The 18,727-nt window shown below is 35.7% G+C and overlaps 1 protein-coding gene across 1 annotated transcript in view; it reads left to right on the forward strand.

The window, feature by feature from the left end:
- The window catches only part of MACROD2 (mono-ADP ribosylhydrolase 2), a 2,068,729-nt gene that overhangs the window by 318,981 nt on the left and 1,731,021 nt on the right, over window positions 1-18,727 (forward strand). The window lies entirely within an intron of this gene.

Raw genomic sequence — 18,727 nt, forward strand, 5'->3', positions numbered from 1 at the left:
CAAGCAAGGGCAGAAAGGATCAGAGGATCTTTTCCTCTGCCTGACTCTGGCTGCCCGCAGACCTTGCCAGCTTTCACCGTGCCCCAGAGCTTGCTTACCTGCGGTGGGATGGTCACATCGCAGTGGTCACATTCACTATATCCTCTCAATGTCCACAAGAGGAGTCATCTTCAAGTTGTAAGACTTCACACTAATCTTTGCCCTATTTGGCTTTTATTCATTGAAGAGACAGATTTTGAACAGGATGTGCTGACTCCACCATTTGAGGAGCCTTTTAGCTGACATCTGTTTCCTATATAATTGGTGCTTAATATGCATCAAACTTGTTTCTTTTTAAAAGTTTATAGTTATTCAGTTCAGTATAGTTTCAAATATTTTTTAATGAGTTAAGCCTCCCTGACACCCCTCTCTACTTTCCCCCATCCCACAGCCCCAAATATATTTAAAGACATAATAGTCAGAACTAAACTCCCTATTACAGAGGCTTATTCATAATGTGCATTGGGAGTTTTCTAATGAAGGGTGGGGCCAACTATGTCATGATCCCCTCTATGACTCTTTTGCATGAATTCAGCATCTATACTGGTGCCCCTTGAAACACTGTGGCCTCTAAGCTTTACCACTCCAGTCTTTTATCATTTACCAGAATGACCACGTTTTGAGTCTATTCATTATTCTGTACTACTTTACTACAAAGATAAATAAATAGGAACTCCTCCTTTATGGCTGAGACCTTTTTCATTCTCTTATACTATGAATGTGAAATTTCATGTCATACTTTCCAGGTTAAAATATGACTATTATTCCTAATAGAAATGACTTCCAGGTTATTATTCCTTGTGGCCTATATTTAGATACTTTAAGCTTATCAGAGTTTCTCTTAAAATGGCTTATCTGAATTGAATATAATATTCCAAACATTTTTGGAATATTCCAAACCCAGCCCACAGCAGATGAGGTTGCCTCTTTCCATGATGTATAGATTTTACTTTCCCAAAGTTCCAGCGAGTATTCATTCAATAGCCAGAAAGGAACTTAGTGATTATCTAGTGAAGGCCAGCCACTACATTTCAAAAGAAATCTATGGTTGTCTTAAGACATTGAATAGAATCCTATGCCTCTGGCTCATATTGAAATTGTGGTCAGCCTAGTTCCCCCACACTTACCTTGTTTGGTTTGTCTGAAAAAGTCTGTCACCTGATCCCTCACATTTCTCCTTGAGTTTTAGCTTTAGTTCCTTCTTGCTTCAGTTTATATCCAACGGTCTATCATTTAAGAATTCTCTACTGTCCTTTCTTTACATTCACAGTCCAAACTCCTAGGACTGGGTCAGTCTAGCTGTATACCTCTTCCACAACTCCCCTTGGGCTGCTGAGTACTGCTCTTGAAAATCTTGAAAACCACAGTTGTGGGGTATTTTTGTTTGTTTGTTTGCTTGTATAAATATAAAATTAAGTAATTCTGCTATTCCTCAGCACCGTTATTTAAATCTTTTATTCAGATCTGGTTAGCTCCACCATATTTTTCTCCTAGACTCTAAGTATGCTCTCCTCCCTTTGGGCTTTTGAACTTAGTAATTACCTCTAATGATCTTCTATTCTTAATCTTGGCTATACATTAGAATAGATGGGTTTTAAAAAATTTGGTGCCCAAACCATACCCTGGACCAATTACTTCAGAATTTCAGAGGGGTGGGACCCGGGAATTCTTTCTATTTAAAAAAAATTCCCAGGTGATGCTACTGTGTAGTCATGGTTAAACATCATTGCTCTGTATAGGCGCACACTTTGTTCTCTCACTTTAATTGGTTTTATGCTAAAAGTGTTACCTCCTCGGGAAGGATTTTCCTGTCTATCTAAAATATAGGCCTCTTTCATTTTCTATTTCCTTCCCCTACCTTATTTCTCTTCATATAATTTGCCAGCTAAATTGCTATTGTCTGTTTTATTATTCTGTGCCCTTTCCTCACTAGAGTGTAAGCTTCATGAGGCTTGTATCTATGTATTATCATATACATATTACATAACATTATCAATAGTAATTGGAGCCAAGAAATTGATGAGGTTACCCCTTTTCTTAGTTGTTTTTTTCACTGCCATATTCCACTATCTGCACTAGGGCCCCTCACACTGCTCAACAAAGAGTTGCTGAGTGGAATTCCCCAGTGTAGCTAACTCTAAACATCACCGTTCTTCTCAAGTTCTTATCTAATTATCCTGTTTAACTCTTAGATCATGACCTCTCCTCTCAAATAGCAGAATATAATAACACATTATCAATGGTAATTGGAACAAAAAGAATGGATGAGAACCTGGGGGAGGACATATGTAGAAAATCTGCCCCCCAGCAGAACCCCAAGAACTACAACATTTAGCAAACTGGTAAGTTTACCCTTGTTCTGTCTCCCTCTTTTCTATCTCTCTCTTTCTTCTCAGGTCTTAGTGGCTGCTGTCCCCCAAGATTCCATCCACTAATTTTGACTATTTTTTTCTGTATAACCTTCTAGAACTATCTCATGTATACCCATGCTTTAATGACCACCTATGCTCTGAATCTCCGTAATCTTCATCTCAGGGCATGGATGTGTCCCAAGTGACAGAATTATAAGTACAACAGCTCACGTAGTATCTTTATCTTCACATCCTAAATTTTCCTGGACTCTCCTAGTAAGAGTCAGGTAACACTTCTCTTTTTCTTACTCACGTGCACATTTGTCTATTGCAGCAATATTGCTGCAATATTGCTTCATAATAATTTGTTGCTTTATCTCTTCTTCCAGGTTATAAATTTCTGAAGACACATTATATGTTTTATTTGTGTATTGTCCAGGATATGCCACCTAGTACATAGTAATGGCTTAGTAATTTCTTGTACAAATGCATGATTTTAAATCTGCTGCCATTAAATATCTTAATTCTACCTCTAAGACACTGTTCTTTTTAGGAAGGTCTTATGTGTCAGTATTCGAGTTTTTGATAAATTGATATAAGTATTGATAAAAAGTTTGAAAATTTTCAGCTCAAGGACAGAGTCCTGTGCAGTGCTATTAGAGACCTCCCTTCAGGATGTTGCTGATCAATTTTGGAGTTTTTGTTATTCAGTCCACCTAGTAACAGAACTATGCAGCTTGTGGTTCTCCATCTGGTCCTGGAAAATATAATTAAAAATTGTTAAATGCTTTACAGAAACCATGAAATGTAAACTGCATGGGATAAGGCAATTGACAATTGACATTTCAAGTGTCTTCAAGCCTGCACCTTGTTCTCAAATGGGGATAAGTTGCAATTCTTATCTTCTAGGGAAGAAGGCAAGTTATGGAGGGTAGCAAAACAGCAAGCAGCTGGGGCTTAACAAGCAAGAGAGGCTGAGAGTGAACATATACCTAATGTTCTCTCCTTCCAGCCTCAGATTGATTGGGTTGACAAGAGGAAGGTCAATTAAAGAGAAGGCTCTAAGATGTTGTAGCTATTGCAGAAGCACCAGTTAGCCCAAATCCCACCTTCCCCTGGAATATTTAGACAAGAGGCGCAAATGTCACTAATTGGTACCAAACCATAGTTGGGCATGAGTTAGATATCTATCAGTGCAGCTGGACCCTAGGCTGTTTTATCCTACTCAGAATTTGGTCCATGGACCAGACAACACACACACACACACACACACGCACAACTATTAAGAGGAAATGAAGGGATTTTATAACCAGAGAGGGAAGTAAAGTACATGTATAAACTTTAGTGTGACTTGAGAATGAGCTGTCCTCCCCATTTATGTAACAAAGTTGACATAGAATTTGAAATCTTACTATTGATTGAAAAGCCAAAGGGACCTCTGCATTTGTGGCCCTGCATTTTGGTGGAAGAATGTGTGACACTTGAATCTTTTCTTAAACTTGATAACATGGGTAGTGAAGAGACAGGCACTTTGTATTACCTATCACTTTTCCTTCACTGTGGAGTTTGGTAAGGAAATTTGGCTTTAAGAAATGAAATTGTAGGATGGTATGGGCTTCATCTATTTACTTTTTGTTTAAATATAATTTTATTAATTGTTGAGTTATTCTTATTGATTTGGGAGACTGTAGTTTCTCAAATAATCTATAGTTTCTCATAGTCTAGAATATCAATTGTCAAGATACTTTTAGAGCTATGAAATTTAAGTTTAGTAAATTAATATGTCAGAAGATCACAAAACAATAAAGTAGAAAGAGAACTAAGTTTTTTCAACTTTCAGAAGTTATCCCATTTATTAAGCCTTATATTGTGATAAAGTCAGCAAGAATTTTCCATATTGCCAATGGTCTTTGAAATTTTTGGAAAATTTTTCTCTTATTTGGCTTTACTTCTGGTGCTTCATTTTGGTAAAATATTTTTTTATTTGTATCCATTACTAGTTATTTTTTCTTTTGTAACAATTGATTTATATCTCAAGGGATGGGGCTGGTAGTAGAAGGGTAGGGATTATGTGTCACGTTAGCTGATGAACTAGTTTAGATGATTTTACTGAAAGTTAAAACTGACTGTTCATCTAGAAAGCAAACAGTTTTGTCAGTTAAGGCATACAAACTGAGTGTTACATCTAGCTGTTCCAACTATAATGTGTTGGTTAGAGCTGTTTCATGAGTCCTTAGGAATAGCCCAAGTGCTATATACTGCTTAGGAAGAAAATACAGTCAGTGTATTTGCCATCACATTGTGCTGATTGAAGCACTGAGATAACTTACTGTAATAAAAACTTCTGGACTGGAGCATGGTTATAGCATTTATGTTATTTGCCTCCTAAGTTGCTTCTGCATTATGTAAACCTGAAGCAAACAGCCTTCGGTATGGGAACCTCAGAGAGCTCTGCACTTTGCATTGTTCAGTTCCCTTGTGCCGATTCTTTGAAGAATATGTTAGCTGAAGTCTTGCAGTGAGCACTTACATCTTCTTACTTTGTCCAGATTACTGTGTGGAATTCACTTTGATAGGTGCTTCTGTGGGAGTGTTATTATTTAAAGACTCATAGTGAATTCCTTGCCCTATGGATGCTTATTGCCTTTTATAACAGCATTAAGTCAGGGAAATTAGACTTAGCATATCAGCATAGTGCTCAAGAAAATTTGAAAAAGGCTCTAGGGACATTGACTAAAGCTATCTTATAAACGAAGTACCCCTTAAATCAATTCTAGATTAGCTCTAGGAAGTGCCCATTTTGTCTGCAGGAGAGGCTGCATAGATCTTCTCCACATATTCCAAGGTTTGTCTACAATAGTCTCTTTTTAAATTAAATGCCTTTGAGTGCCTCCTAAAGGAACTGGTTGTGGAAATAGGCCAAAGCTAGAGAGAGAGAAAAGAAAAGAAAAAAATGAAGATGGAGAAAATGAGAAATTGAAGATTGAAAGGGCAAAGGATGGGTAATAAAAGTCCATTCATGGTTATGTCCTATATTCTTAATCATAATCCACTAGCAGGAATAGCTCTCCTTTTTTTCAGAGGGGATAAATATTTTTCATTTGACAGTTTTCACTGGTTTTCTTTGGGTCACACACCAGATGAATAGGAGGAGTATCAATGAAACTGTTAATACTCAGCATTGCTCTTGCAACCTACATTTGGAGGTAGTACATGGAATTTCAGTCCTTGTATTATTATTTTTCTTGCACTATTTTTTATTGTACAAAATAAGGATGACGCAAGACGGATTTTCTTTGAGGAGGAACATGATTAAGTCTCTTCAAGGGCAATGTTTTTAAATGGTCTTAATGTAATATTCAAATAAATTTGATCTCTCAGATAATATCCTTCAGTAGAATTATTTTCCCTAGTCATGGAAAGAATACAGTACTTTTTCATTGGATATTTGGAAAATCAGAAAAGTAAAAAGGAAAAAAAAACATGTTTCATCTCATCACTCAGCAATGGCCACTCAGGAGTCTTAAGTGGCCCTTTATTTTCCTAATCCTTGGGACAGTGAATAACTGAAAAATCTGAATTTTTGTGCCTGTTCCCTTTTGGCATATTTTGAGTAATACTTATTAGATGTTTTATTTTAGCTCATGCTCCTATGGACCCATAATATTTGGATGGCTATAATGACTGCATGAAATCCATTTTACTCCAAATTCATGCAAGTAACTAGTAATTCTCTAGCCAGGAGATTACAGACAATTGGTGATTATAATGTTAAGCAGTAATTCTTCATCACACTGGCTAAGGTAGTTAATGATATATTATGTTGAAACATACACACATTTTTCCATACTATAATTTATGTGTTCTACATTCAGCAGAATAATATTAGTGCTATTTTTGGTGTTATTGCACTTGGGTTGTCTTACATCATTATTTATGCTTATGTTTCTACAAGGAAGTAGATTCCAGGTCTCTCAATTGTGGAAGTTGCTCAGTTTGTATGAGCACATATGTAGTGTATGTGAGAAGTGGGCATGGGGGCTTGGGAAAATGGAAGCTTATTGTATGGGTTTCCTGTTATTATTTTCTTGAAAAAAGATCAGATCCTAGTGTGTGCTAATTTTACTCAGAAGTGATGAACTATAATTTGTTTCTGAATACTAATTAATGTTCAGAAGGGTCAAGAAAAATGGTTATACCCTTTGAATTAATTTTCCAGTAAATTTGTTATTTGAATGTTCTTAAATTATTAGCTCATTCACAATAACAGCAATGTCATAAATAACTATAACAGACTTCCTGAAGGGCTATACTTCTTGAACAACAGGACTCTTGTTTCAATACTTTCTGAACTCCTCAGGAGAATTGATATTTAATTATGAATATCTTTGCCAAGGATGCTCTGTCTTTCTGTTTGCTACTCTCACCTTGCAAATGATGTTAATTTTTAAAAATAGGAATATTTTCCAATTAACCCCCTATACATTGTTTTATGAATTATACTATAGTATATGGTCAGTAAATATTTGTTACTGGTAAATATTCAACAAAATGTTTCTTGAATAAAAATGATATCTTATACATTCCCATTTCTCTTATATACTACTTAAAACAATAATTGTGTTCTGCTGTATGACTGCTAGATTTTCTCAGGTTCTGTGGTTGGGCACAGCTTCAACTAATTCAGGGTTTCCTAGCCTGTCTAGTTGTAGGACTCACCTGGGTAGCAAACTATATATGCATACTCCAAAGCCCCACCCCAGACCTGCTCAGTCACAATCTCTGGGTGATTTGTACCATCAGACTGGTCTGGGAAACCTGGAACTTGGGAGTCTACACTAGGAGCTTGATCACTGTATAATTGCATATTAGTATATAGGAAAGATAGGAGGATGGGGATTGAGTCCATAGTTTTCATTTATTTCTAATGCTAGTCAACTAAGATATCAGAATAAAAATTGCTCTGATATGCTTTTTTAGTTTTAACTTCTATGAGACTTTAGTTGAAGCAATTTTAAAATTATCATTTATTGAGCACTTACCATATACAAAGTACTTATAATTTTTTTGTGTATTTACTAACGTTAGTATAGACATGTGAAATAATTTTCCCCAAGCCAAATAAGTAACAAATCGGAAATCTTGGCTTTGAATCTAAGAAGTAGGATTTCAGAATTTGCACAATTAACCTTTGGGATATATTGTCTATAGCCACCAAATGCTATATACTTACTAATAGGTCAGGCACGACTATACTAAGCACTTAATATACTTTAAATTTATTTACCACTCCTATAAAGAAAGGTTAAGAAAGACAAGTTTAGAGAGATTAAGTAATATGCCCAGAGTTACCCTGCTAGTAAGTGGTAGAACCAGTGTGGTTTGAAGTTGGGCTGGCTCAACTCCAAAAGTCTGTGCTCTTAACCACTGTCTTACACACAAGAATGACGTGCTCAAATATGCTGATGTCTTATCTCTTACAGTTGTCTGGGAGATAATTGTATAACACTTCACTATCTACATTTAACATCCATATTAAAACACTTTGGTATTGACATTACATTTTAGAAGAAATTCTGAAATATATTATAGAATTCCTTGTTACAGAAGGATTTTTAAAGAATAAACTGGTTACTCTGTTATTGCTGTAGAGCACAGGACCGACATTCTTTTAGAAGTTCTTAACCCTATCTTTATTTTTTTTTTTAATATTAAAGAACAGCATAGTTGGTGGACAGTTACCTATTTCATGAACAATTGGTAAGAAGTTACACTTAATCTCTTTCATTTGAGCTTTAAATATTCCACACATGTACATTTTGTCACAAGTAAATGTTTTTCTTTACTTTGAAATGACGTATAAATTTACTTTTACATAGTTTCTGAAGACTTAGTTTGAACCACTTCTCTTTTTCCCTCTTATTTATCCCAAAATGCAGGAGAAGTGTAAATTGCCTTTAATGGCTCTTACTGCCACTACTCTGTCTGGGACTTCTAAGGAAAGGTGAAGAATTGGAGAGGAACTTGTGAAATTTGTCTGGGGAACTGAGGAAGTTTAATGTTCTTGTGAACTAGCTCGCTTCTTTTTGGCAATACAATTGCACTATGAAAATATTGAAATCTAATTTTCACTCTTAGACCTAACTCTTTAAGTATATTTATTTATTGGTTAACATTCAAAGAGGAGTTTCCTGAAGCAACATGTTAACTAAATTCCTGTACCTGGAAAAGATCAGCACCTAATACATTAGGAAATAAGAATGTCTTGCTTAAACATGTTTATAAAACCAGGAAATAGATCTCTCTCTCTCTCTCTCTCTCTCTCTCTCTCTCTCTCTGTCTCTCTTTCTCTGTCTGTCTCTCTCTCCAAAGGTATGCTAATGTGGATTATGCAGATGAATGGCACTTAAACAGAAGACTGTGTGGTTGCCAGAGACATGTACCTGGCTGTTAACACTCTCTCTTTCACAATAAAAATGATTCCCACCAGCAGGGACTCATTCAGCTGAAATACCGTCCCTGGAGGTCATGCACTGATACGTTCTAATAACTCTGTTACTAACTTAAATAACCACCTAGATATTTGTTCTTACACAACCAAAAAATCTTACTGGGATTCTAGAAAGTATAAAGAAGACTTTTACCATTTTAACAGCTTTAAGATAACAAATCTTTTTAAAAATTATTTAACTTTTTAGCAGTTGACATTCCTTCCTATTTGTGCCTTTACCAGAGTATAGCAGAGCTATATAAATGAGCCCAGTCCTATGTTGGGGAGAGAGAGAAAAGTATGCCTTTATTTGTATTTATTTCTGTAACATCAGTACAGGGTTCAGAGGGAAAATAGAAATGCACACAAGTCTGTTTATCTTCCTTCCCTGCTTCCTACTTTTGTTACTTGATATTCAAATGTCAGTTCTGCTATCAGAAACCAGGCAAATCTTTCTTCATCATCAAAAATGAATATAAAATTTACTGGGCATTTACTAAGAGCCAGGTATGAGTTAAGTGCTGAACTTGAAATATATAATTTATTTCTTACAATTGGAGAGATGCTATCATTATCTTATTTTACAGAGGGTGAAATAGGCTTAGAAAGGTTAACTAAAGTGCTCAAGGTCATACTCCAAATAAGTGGCAGAAAATGGAGACAGACCCAGATCTGTCTAATTCAAAGACAGTTCTCATAATCATCATTTCAACTATCAATTGTAATTTAATAGAGTGTTCTAGTATATTTTGTTGTATACACTTGGGGTCAGCATTTTACAACAAAGATAACAACATACAAAAGGAGATGGGAGCTAAGATTCTTGCATTTGGAATCAAGATGTTTTTTGGAGTTCTAATTCTACTGTTTATACTGTGTAATATTGGGCAAGTTGCATAATCTGTTTGAATTTCCATTTCTTTTGTTAATTGGGAAGTAAAGGAGATAGTGGATGTGGAATGCTTAGCAAATTGTCTGTCCTAGTTATTCTAAAGATGGTGATTAATACTCTGCATTTGTAGAATGCTTTACAGTTTACAAACAGCTTTAACAAAGATTTTCTCAGATGGTAGTTAGTGATATACCCTTTGAAACTTGTTCATTCTTTTATTCATTCGTGCAACATATTTTTTGGAATGTCTGCTAGGTGTCCGGCATTGTTCTCATAGGAGTGATTTAATAGTGAAATAGCAAAAAAGAAAGTACTTGCCTTCATGGAGTTTCCATTTTTTAAAAAAAATCCTCATCCAAGGATATGCTTATTGATTTTAGAGAAGGGGAAGTGAGAGAGAGAGAGAAGCAAAGAGAAATAGCAATGTGACAAACGTCAATCTTTTGCACACTCCCTGACCAGGGATCATACCCACAACCTGGGTATGTGGCCTGACCAGGAATCGAACCTGCAACCTTTTGGTGTACAGGATGATGTTCAACCAACTGAGCCACTCAGCCAGGGACGGAGTTTGCATTTTAATGAGGACTATAGATAATATATTAAGTAAAATATTTCATATATTAGATAATAACAATAAGTAATGTAACATCACTCTTGTATTGTGAATGTTATAAGCCATGCATAGCTCAGTAGTTAGATCCACATTTTGATTCATAGAGTAGCAACATGTTTTTCCATTATGGACTTTTTAAAAACTGTAAACTAGTTACAATTCAACTACAAACTTTTATTTTCAAATTTTGTATTGTTTTAAAACATTGAGGGGATTAATTTTTTGATTTAATTGTTAGCACACATCACCAAAATTCATGTAATCTTTTATAGCTAGTTCTAAGATTCCATGACTTATTGTCTAAAAGAATGGAATGAATGTAGACTCTAAAGCCTGTCTCTATTTATATGCACATATGTTTGATAAGTATACCCCAAATCAAATATGGTATATCAGTAATTCAAAGATTATTTTTTAAAAAATAATTAATTATTGAAAAACATTAAATAATCTTAGCATTTCTTATTCATGTGTCTCAAATTCAGCACCAAGTCTGGGAAAAAGCTTCATTGTTCTGGCACCTCCATTCTGGCTCTTAGAAGACACAGAGGGATCATGAAAAGGTGTTGTAGTGAATGTAAACATTAAGATTTGTCTGCCAACTCTGAGTTTAAATTTATTGAAAGCTGCAAGAAAGACAAGAGTTATTCTCAGGGTAGTTTATAGTTATTAGCTATTGGCTGGAAATCATTATTCAGTATCATGCGGCAGAGGTTTGTAGGTCTTGGTAGAAAACTTCACATTTGCCCCATTAAAATGTTTTGAAATTTAATCCTAAAAATGTCTTCTAGTTGTTATCTCAGGAAAGGGAAATAATGTTTTTGGGGTTTTTTCTGGATTTAAGCTCCTTTCTAAAGTTATTGAAGAAACATTTCTGCTCACTATTTAAAGAGAGTGGTTAAGAGCTCAAACTTCAGGAGCAGACAGGATCATTGTTTCATAACTTACTAACTATAAAAATTAAGAAGGATGCCATTATAGCTCCAAAAATATATCTGGCATCTTTTCCCCTCTCTCTTCTCATGACCACCATCCTTTCCATATTACTCATTCTCCATACAGTTGCTAGTGACCTTATCACATTCGAAGTCTAATAGTTTGATCCCCAGACAGCACTCTTCTCCTCTTCCTCCCACGCCAGCCCCCTCCGATTGCTTTTTCTTGCACTAGAATAAAGTCCAGACTTCTTACCTTGGCCTGCAAGACCCTGCATGATGTGATCCAGCCCTGCCTCGCTGATCTCACACCTCTGCCTTGCTCACTGAACTTGAGCCCTCTGATATTTTTTCAGTTCCTAAACTCACTAAGCTGATTCCCCACTTGAAACTAACAAATCCTCTTTCCTGTGCTCAGAACATGCTCTACTTCACTCTTCACATGGCTGGCTCTTTATCCCTCAGATCTTAGTCTTTCCCTCACCACCCCGTCTAAAGTTTAAATAAGTTCTCCTGCTGTGCTTGTTCATGGAACCATGTTTTTTTCCTGTCACAATTTTTTACTTTATGTTCATTTGTTTTTTAGTTAATATCTGAATTCCTGCCTTTTCCTAGTATACTCTTCCTCTCTTTTGGGTTCACTGCTATACAGACAGCCCCAAGCACAGTTATGGAGTAGGTACTCAATAAATCATTGTTAATGTTGAATGAATAAAATATGTCCATGACCTTTCAAAGCTTTAATTTGCTCATCTTAAAAATACATAGCAGCTCTGACCAGTGTGGCTCAGTTGGTTGGGCGTCATTCCACAAAGCGAAAGGTTGCTGGTTCGCTTCCCAGTCAGGTCAGGGCACATGCCTGAGTGGCTGGTTCTGTCCATGGCCAGGGTGTGTTTGAGAGGCAATCATTCGATGTTTATCTCTCACATTGATGTTTTTCTCCATCCATTCCCCTCTCTCTAAAAATAAAGAAAATGAAGTCTTTAAAAAAATACACACAGTAATTCCTCTCTGTAACGTTATGGTGTGAATCACATGAGATTCAGGTATGTAAAGCACGTAGCATTGTTCGTGACAAAGTCCCCTCTGATGGTAATGTCTGCAGCAGCAGCAGCGTGACCATGTGTAAGGCACTGCTAATATTTATAGAACATATTTTTAAAAGAGAATTTTGTTAGACTTTTGCTTACCAGTCTTCACAACATTTTAAAAAAAGTATTTAACATTGGTCCTCATATCGAAGAAATTAAAATGTGGAATTCCAGCAGTGATTCCATCCATGCCTTTTAATGGAACACTGATATGAACTAGCCTGGGCTTTGTAATATCACCATTATCAGAGCCATGCCATACATTCAGAAGGATAATTACTTTGGGTAGTAATTTCCCAGACTGCCCCGCCCTCTCCACTCCAGCCAGCTGGCATTGACAAAGAAGTGCTGCTTTTATGTGTGCACATAATCAGTCTGTAAAATCCCATTATCCCTGGCTTCCACACCCCTGTAGCTGCATGGCTTCCTTTTGAGGCGTCTTAAAGAAGGGAAAAACTTTCAAGGCAGCCCTAAAGTTTATTTCTAATCTCATTTCACTCAAATAATATAAAAATTAGATGGGAGGTAGGAAGTGGGAGGGGTTCCTAATGTGATTTACTTATCCCTTCTCCTGCAATCCTATGATACTTGTGGGAAAGCCTGGTAAAAGTTTTGGTGGGTGTCTAGAACTACTTCTTCAGTGTATATTTTGAGATAAATTTGGATTACTTCTGTTTTGATGTTCAAAGAATAGAGCAAGGTTGATTTGGTTATTCTAGTTCTTTTTCTTTCATCTGTTCAGAATGTCTATACTATTTAAATAGGAGTTTCCACTGGCCTCTAATGACCAACATCTTTTTTTAACTGTGACCATCTGTTAAGAGTCCTGGGAGCGACACCCTCCTGTGCTCTCCTGTTGTGTTCTGTGGATCTATCTAAGGGTTTGACCTCCTTTCTGACCCATCTCCTCACTGCTGCCCCTAGGCCCACAGCAATTCTTTGCTTTTGGGTTCCAGCTCGCCATGTAACTGACATTTTTCTTAGCATTTTTTCCACCATCTTGAATTAATTGTCATCTGTTCCCTGAGAATGACACCTTCCCTCTTACCTGTTCTATCTCTTGCTGTAACTATTTGATGAAACTAGGGTAGAGAAGTGATGTGGGATTGTAGGTAGGGAGTTTCTTTTTTAAAAAAAATTTATTTCTTTTTCTTTTTTATTGTTGTTAAGCTCAGTTGTCTCCACTTCTCCACCACCACCCTCCCCCGCCCCACCCACCCCTACCTCCCACCCTCAATCCTACCCACCTTTGGATTTGTCCATGGGTCCTTTATACTTGTTCCTTGGGAGTTTCAAAATTTTTTCCCCCTTCTCCTGAAAGGCCACTTCCCTGGCTATGATTCTGTTACCATTATTTACAAACTTTTCTTTTGAAGTTCTTGTTTTCATCTATATCACAGAATGCAGTCATTGTCTTTCTTCTCAATCTCTGGGACATATTCTGATCTTCCTTAGGACTTGTTTTATAGACTTTATCTCCATACCAACCCTTTCCATCTCTCTGAGTGACTTTGTAGTTCTTGCTGGCGACTCCTAAAACAGTAGTAGGTTGTCAGACACAGCCTTTACTTTAGTCATCTTAGAGTCACAGCCATGACTTGGACCACACCTCTTGTGCATGTCAAGTTTTTTTGTTTTTTTCTCCTATGAAATATGCTCCCTGTCCTCATTGTAGATCGCTATCTCTACCCCATCTCATTCCTGTGGTCAACAAATATCCCTCCTGGAATTCACTTCCCTTTTATCTGTTTTGATCCTTCACAGTCCAAGGTTCTTTCACCTTCCACACTTTCTTAGAGTCTTTCTTAATCATTGTTTTTGATTTCTTTATCGCCAATTATCCAGTCAACATTCTAGAGGCTTTTGCCTCCATACTCTGCTGACACTGCTTTCAGAATCCCTGGAGACCTCTTCTTTTTCCACATTCAATGGTGTCCTCTTCCAAGTCTGTGTTCCTGACTACATTTTTGACATCTTCCTTTTTTAATGTTTCTAGTTCCTTGATTTTATATTTTCTTCTCATAATTTTTCCTCCTTAGCAACTTTTTTGTTTTTGGACTCTTCTTCCCTGTTCTATCACTACAGAAGGCAAGTGTGTCTTTGGCTCATCTCTTTTTTTTTTCTCTCTCTCTCTCTCTGCTCACTTTCTGTTGGTGATCTCATCCACCTTCTCAGCCTTGATAATAACCTGTTAGATACAGATTCCTTTCCTTGATGCTGAGAATCTGTTCCCAGACATTTGTTTCCAACTTCCTATAGACATTTCCAGAGGGATGCCATAAAAATACTTTAAATCTAAGGCAATTATCATTTATCATCTAAAGTTAGTCATATGGAAGTTTAAAGAGGGCACTATTAATAATCAGCCAGTGTAATGCTCCACTGTGCATATGGTCACCCATTCAAACCCAATGTGTACCAAGTACTCTGAAATTTGATTTTCTAGTGCTTGTATCATGAATTGCCTCACCAGCATTCTATTTGTCTGAGCTGAAAATCAGCTTCAATACTTATTTTTTCCTCAGTTTCCTATTCCTAGTAATTCTACCTTTCTTACATCTTTTGAGTTACACCTTAAAAAATAACACCATTCTACCATTCAGGCCATTATTTCCTCTTATACCTGTCTTCTTACTTCCAGATAACTCCTTATTTATTCTTCATGTGATATTCTTTCTTTCTGCAAATTGTCCTTAAAGTACACTGGTTAAATATACACCTTCCAAATAATGTCATGCGGACTTCTGAATTTGAAAGTCAACACATTGCAGAGCCTGACATAAAAAACAAAAACAAAAATTCCAATAACTTTTCCAGTGTTACATCCTTCGTGGACCCTGTATTTCAATTTAACTATTGTCTAAATCAGTGGTCTTCAACCTCATCAGAATCACCTTTGGAATTAAAAAATAAATAAATACCTAACCGTACTTATACATAGAGATTTAAAGCTAGTAGGTCTCTATTGAGGACTGGCTGTCTTAATAAAACCCTCCCCAAGTGACCCTGACCAAAGCCTTGGGAAACACCGCCCCAGTTTTCCTGTCCCCACGACTCTGATCACCATTTTCTCTCCACAGCCAGGGTCTGCTTTTCTTGCTTTCTTTTAAAATACCTTCACATCCTTCAATATCCAGCCCTAATTTTAGCTCCTTCATGAAGTCTTCCTTGGTTCATCCAAACAGATGTATTATTTTTTTCCATCCTGCAGTCACAGTAAATTTTCATTAGATTATATTTATATCTAACAATCTCTAGACAAACACACTTCTTGAAGGAAAGGCTTTTGCTATTTTTGATATAGAAGCCACTCAGTAAAGGTCATTGGCTGTTGAGATTATTTGTAGAGGACTTTTACATTCTCATAATAAGCTTTAGTGTTTTTATTTTCTAATTTTCTAATTTAACCAAAGTCCAAAAGCATAAAATGTAGTAGCTTAAATTCCAAGACTATGCTAAATTAAGATTTGCTAATCATGCTAAGTAGGAGAAAGCAATTAGCATTCTAAATGCTCCTGTTTTCGGCAGCAGATGAGCCAATATTAAAGTAAATTGAGTGGTGTATTTGGTTCCTTTAACACCCATACTTCAGGTGTTTCAAAGCATGTGGGTCTCTTTGGATTCCTCATGTTGGCATGTAGCTATAAAATGGGCTTCACTCAGAAACTGTAGTTTATAAATCAAGAGTTTTTTACTAGTTCCTTGCACAGGGGAATACTTTTAATAAATTGGGCTTGCTAAAATATACAGCACAGTATTGTTTTTAATAGGGAATGAGAGTGTAAGTGCAGCGATTTAACGCAGTTACAAGTGCCTGCATCCAAAAACAATTTCTGATTTTTGTCAAACAATCAGCAAGGGAGTGATTTTTTCTCCATTTTTTGGTAACTTCCCTAGTTGTATTCTTGTTAAATCTTTAAGCTTTATATTCTGGATAGAGTATTTTTCCTACAGTTTCTGTTAGTACCTGATCAATAAAAATTGTGAATATTTTTGGATATATGCAAATATATTTGTAATTAAGTGGATCTGTAGTCTGCTCTTCTATTGAAAGAGTGTATGTGTATTATATATGTATAGCTAATTTTTTATATATGTATAGCCTAAATTACATGTATGTAATCTAAATTATATATATATAATTTAGCAACACATTTGGATTTCATGGCAAGCCTATGTAGAGAATAAAGATTTAACCTCTCAGTGCTATCTCTTTGCTGGTGTAAGAGATATTTCTGATTTACCCCAGGTAAAATTATTAATGGATGTATTAGAAGACATATAAAATTTCTGAGGTCATGTAAGATGTACTAACTGGGAAATAGTCAATATAATCTCTTAGCTTTTGCTTTTTATAAACTCACGGCTTTATAGAGCCTTTATGGAACCATCCAGCCATTTCCCTGACTTCAGGCAGAACTGCAGCTGAACTACTCAAAACCTTCAGAAGCAAAGTCAAATTTCCTTTAGAAAACAATTCCTACATTTAATGTTAATCACATTTGTTTCTGCTAAGTTATTGCTAGAAAACAGCTAACCTTGTAACAGGAATCAAAAGAAAATATTGGTAAACATTTGAAGATGGCAAATGACTAATGAATGAGGTTACTCAGGCAGTTGGAGATATTTGTTAGTACATTAGAAGCAGCCATACCTAGCAAACCTCTGGGAACACACGACTAACTTCTCTTGACTGAATAGCAGTAACTTAGCACTTGTTGAACACTGTAGTTTCCACGCATGTCATCTCGTTTAATCCTCACAACGCTGTTAGGTGGGTACTATTAATAGCCCCATTTTATAGATAAGTTAACTAGGTTAAGAATAAGCGAGTTGTTTTTAAGTACATACCTAGTAAGTAGTAGATTTGAGATTTCAAATCCTCTGGTGCCAAATCCAGTACCAAAAAGCTATTTAAAAAATATTAGTTTTTTTTTTTTAAATTAGTTTTTCAAAGACCACTTTAAAAAGCGTCAGTCAGGACAATGGGAGCAGTGTATAAGACTGAAAGGTCACAGAACCACTCCTGAAGTTCCCCAACAATTAAATAAGTAAGTAAAATAAGAGTATTACAAATGATTATTAGGAAATTCATTTATGCATGAAACACTGAACTCTGAAGTAAAATGATACACAAGCTCAAGATGTTGCTATTTTTTTATTTGTAGCCAACATTTATTTTTATGCCTAGAAAAATACAAGGGAGTGCTTAGACTAATGTGCTGGGCAAATTGCTACTTTAGTGATAGTAACATAGTCCCCAAAAAACAAGCACGATTACTTTGTACTTTTTTCTTGTTTTATTCAGCAAGAAGACCATAATTTTTCATATTTAAGGAAGTATGAAAAATTTGTCGAGTTTTAAAAGCTGAATACATGTAGCATTGGATCAAGGCACATACAAGACTGGCCAAAGGGCGTACAATGCACTTTGGTTTTTTGTTGGAAAAAAATCATGGCAACAGAAAAGTGATGTGTTTTTCAAACAAGTGATAGCTCACAATTCAGTAGGAAGCCTGAAGGAAATGTTAACATTATAAGTTCATCATGTAATATCTAGAAAACTGTGACAGTAATGGGCAGTAATCTTGATCATTGTGGAAAGTAAACTGAACATTTATGTACAGTGTTAAAATATTTCACATAAACCAAATCTAAATTTGATATCTAGTATTTTCTTTTAAATTCTCACTTATTTATAGTACTACTTTCTCTGCATTGTTGAGGGGAATTTCTTATGATTACACTACCTTTTTAATATATGTAAGGTTTGTTTGATGTCCTTTGTGATAAAAACATTATAAACACTAACAATTATGTTGTTAGAATTCACTTTTCGAAAATCAGGATTGTATAGGCAAAACCAAAATGCAATTCTGGTATCTGTATTCACTATGCTATTCGAATCTAACTTTGTATGTTTTCCTAAGTACATATTTCCCCCCTAACTTGGAAACATGCTCACTTTATTATTTTTGTGAAGTCCTTTATTCTTAAAGCATTGTTAACAATGGCTTTACAACAGACCTCACACTCCTTTGAAGCCAGCTCATGTATTCAGTTTGGAAGGTATACTTACTTTCTGAAGGATGTCCAATTTTCTTAGAGTAAAACTGGAGATATGCAGCAAGTGTGATATTGCCCATTACTTCACATATTTTGATTTATTGAATACCACTGGGATAATACAAATTTAATAATTGGAACATTACTTCATAAATATTTTTTGAAATGTAATTTTTCTCATCCAGCCGGTTTTATTTTTACATTTTATTAATACCAAAGTGAAAAATGGCCTGTGCTTATACTACAA

The sequence above is a fragment of the Desmodus rotundus genome, chromosome 6 (genome assembly GCF_022682495.2).
Source record: "Desmodus rotundus isolate HL8 chromosome 6, HLdesRot8A.1, whole genome shotgun sequence".
Lineage (NCBI taxonomy): Eukaryota > Metazoa > Chordata > Mammalia > Chiroptera > Phyllostomidae > Desmodus > Desmodus rotundus.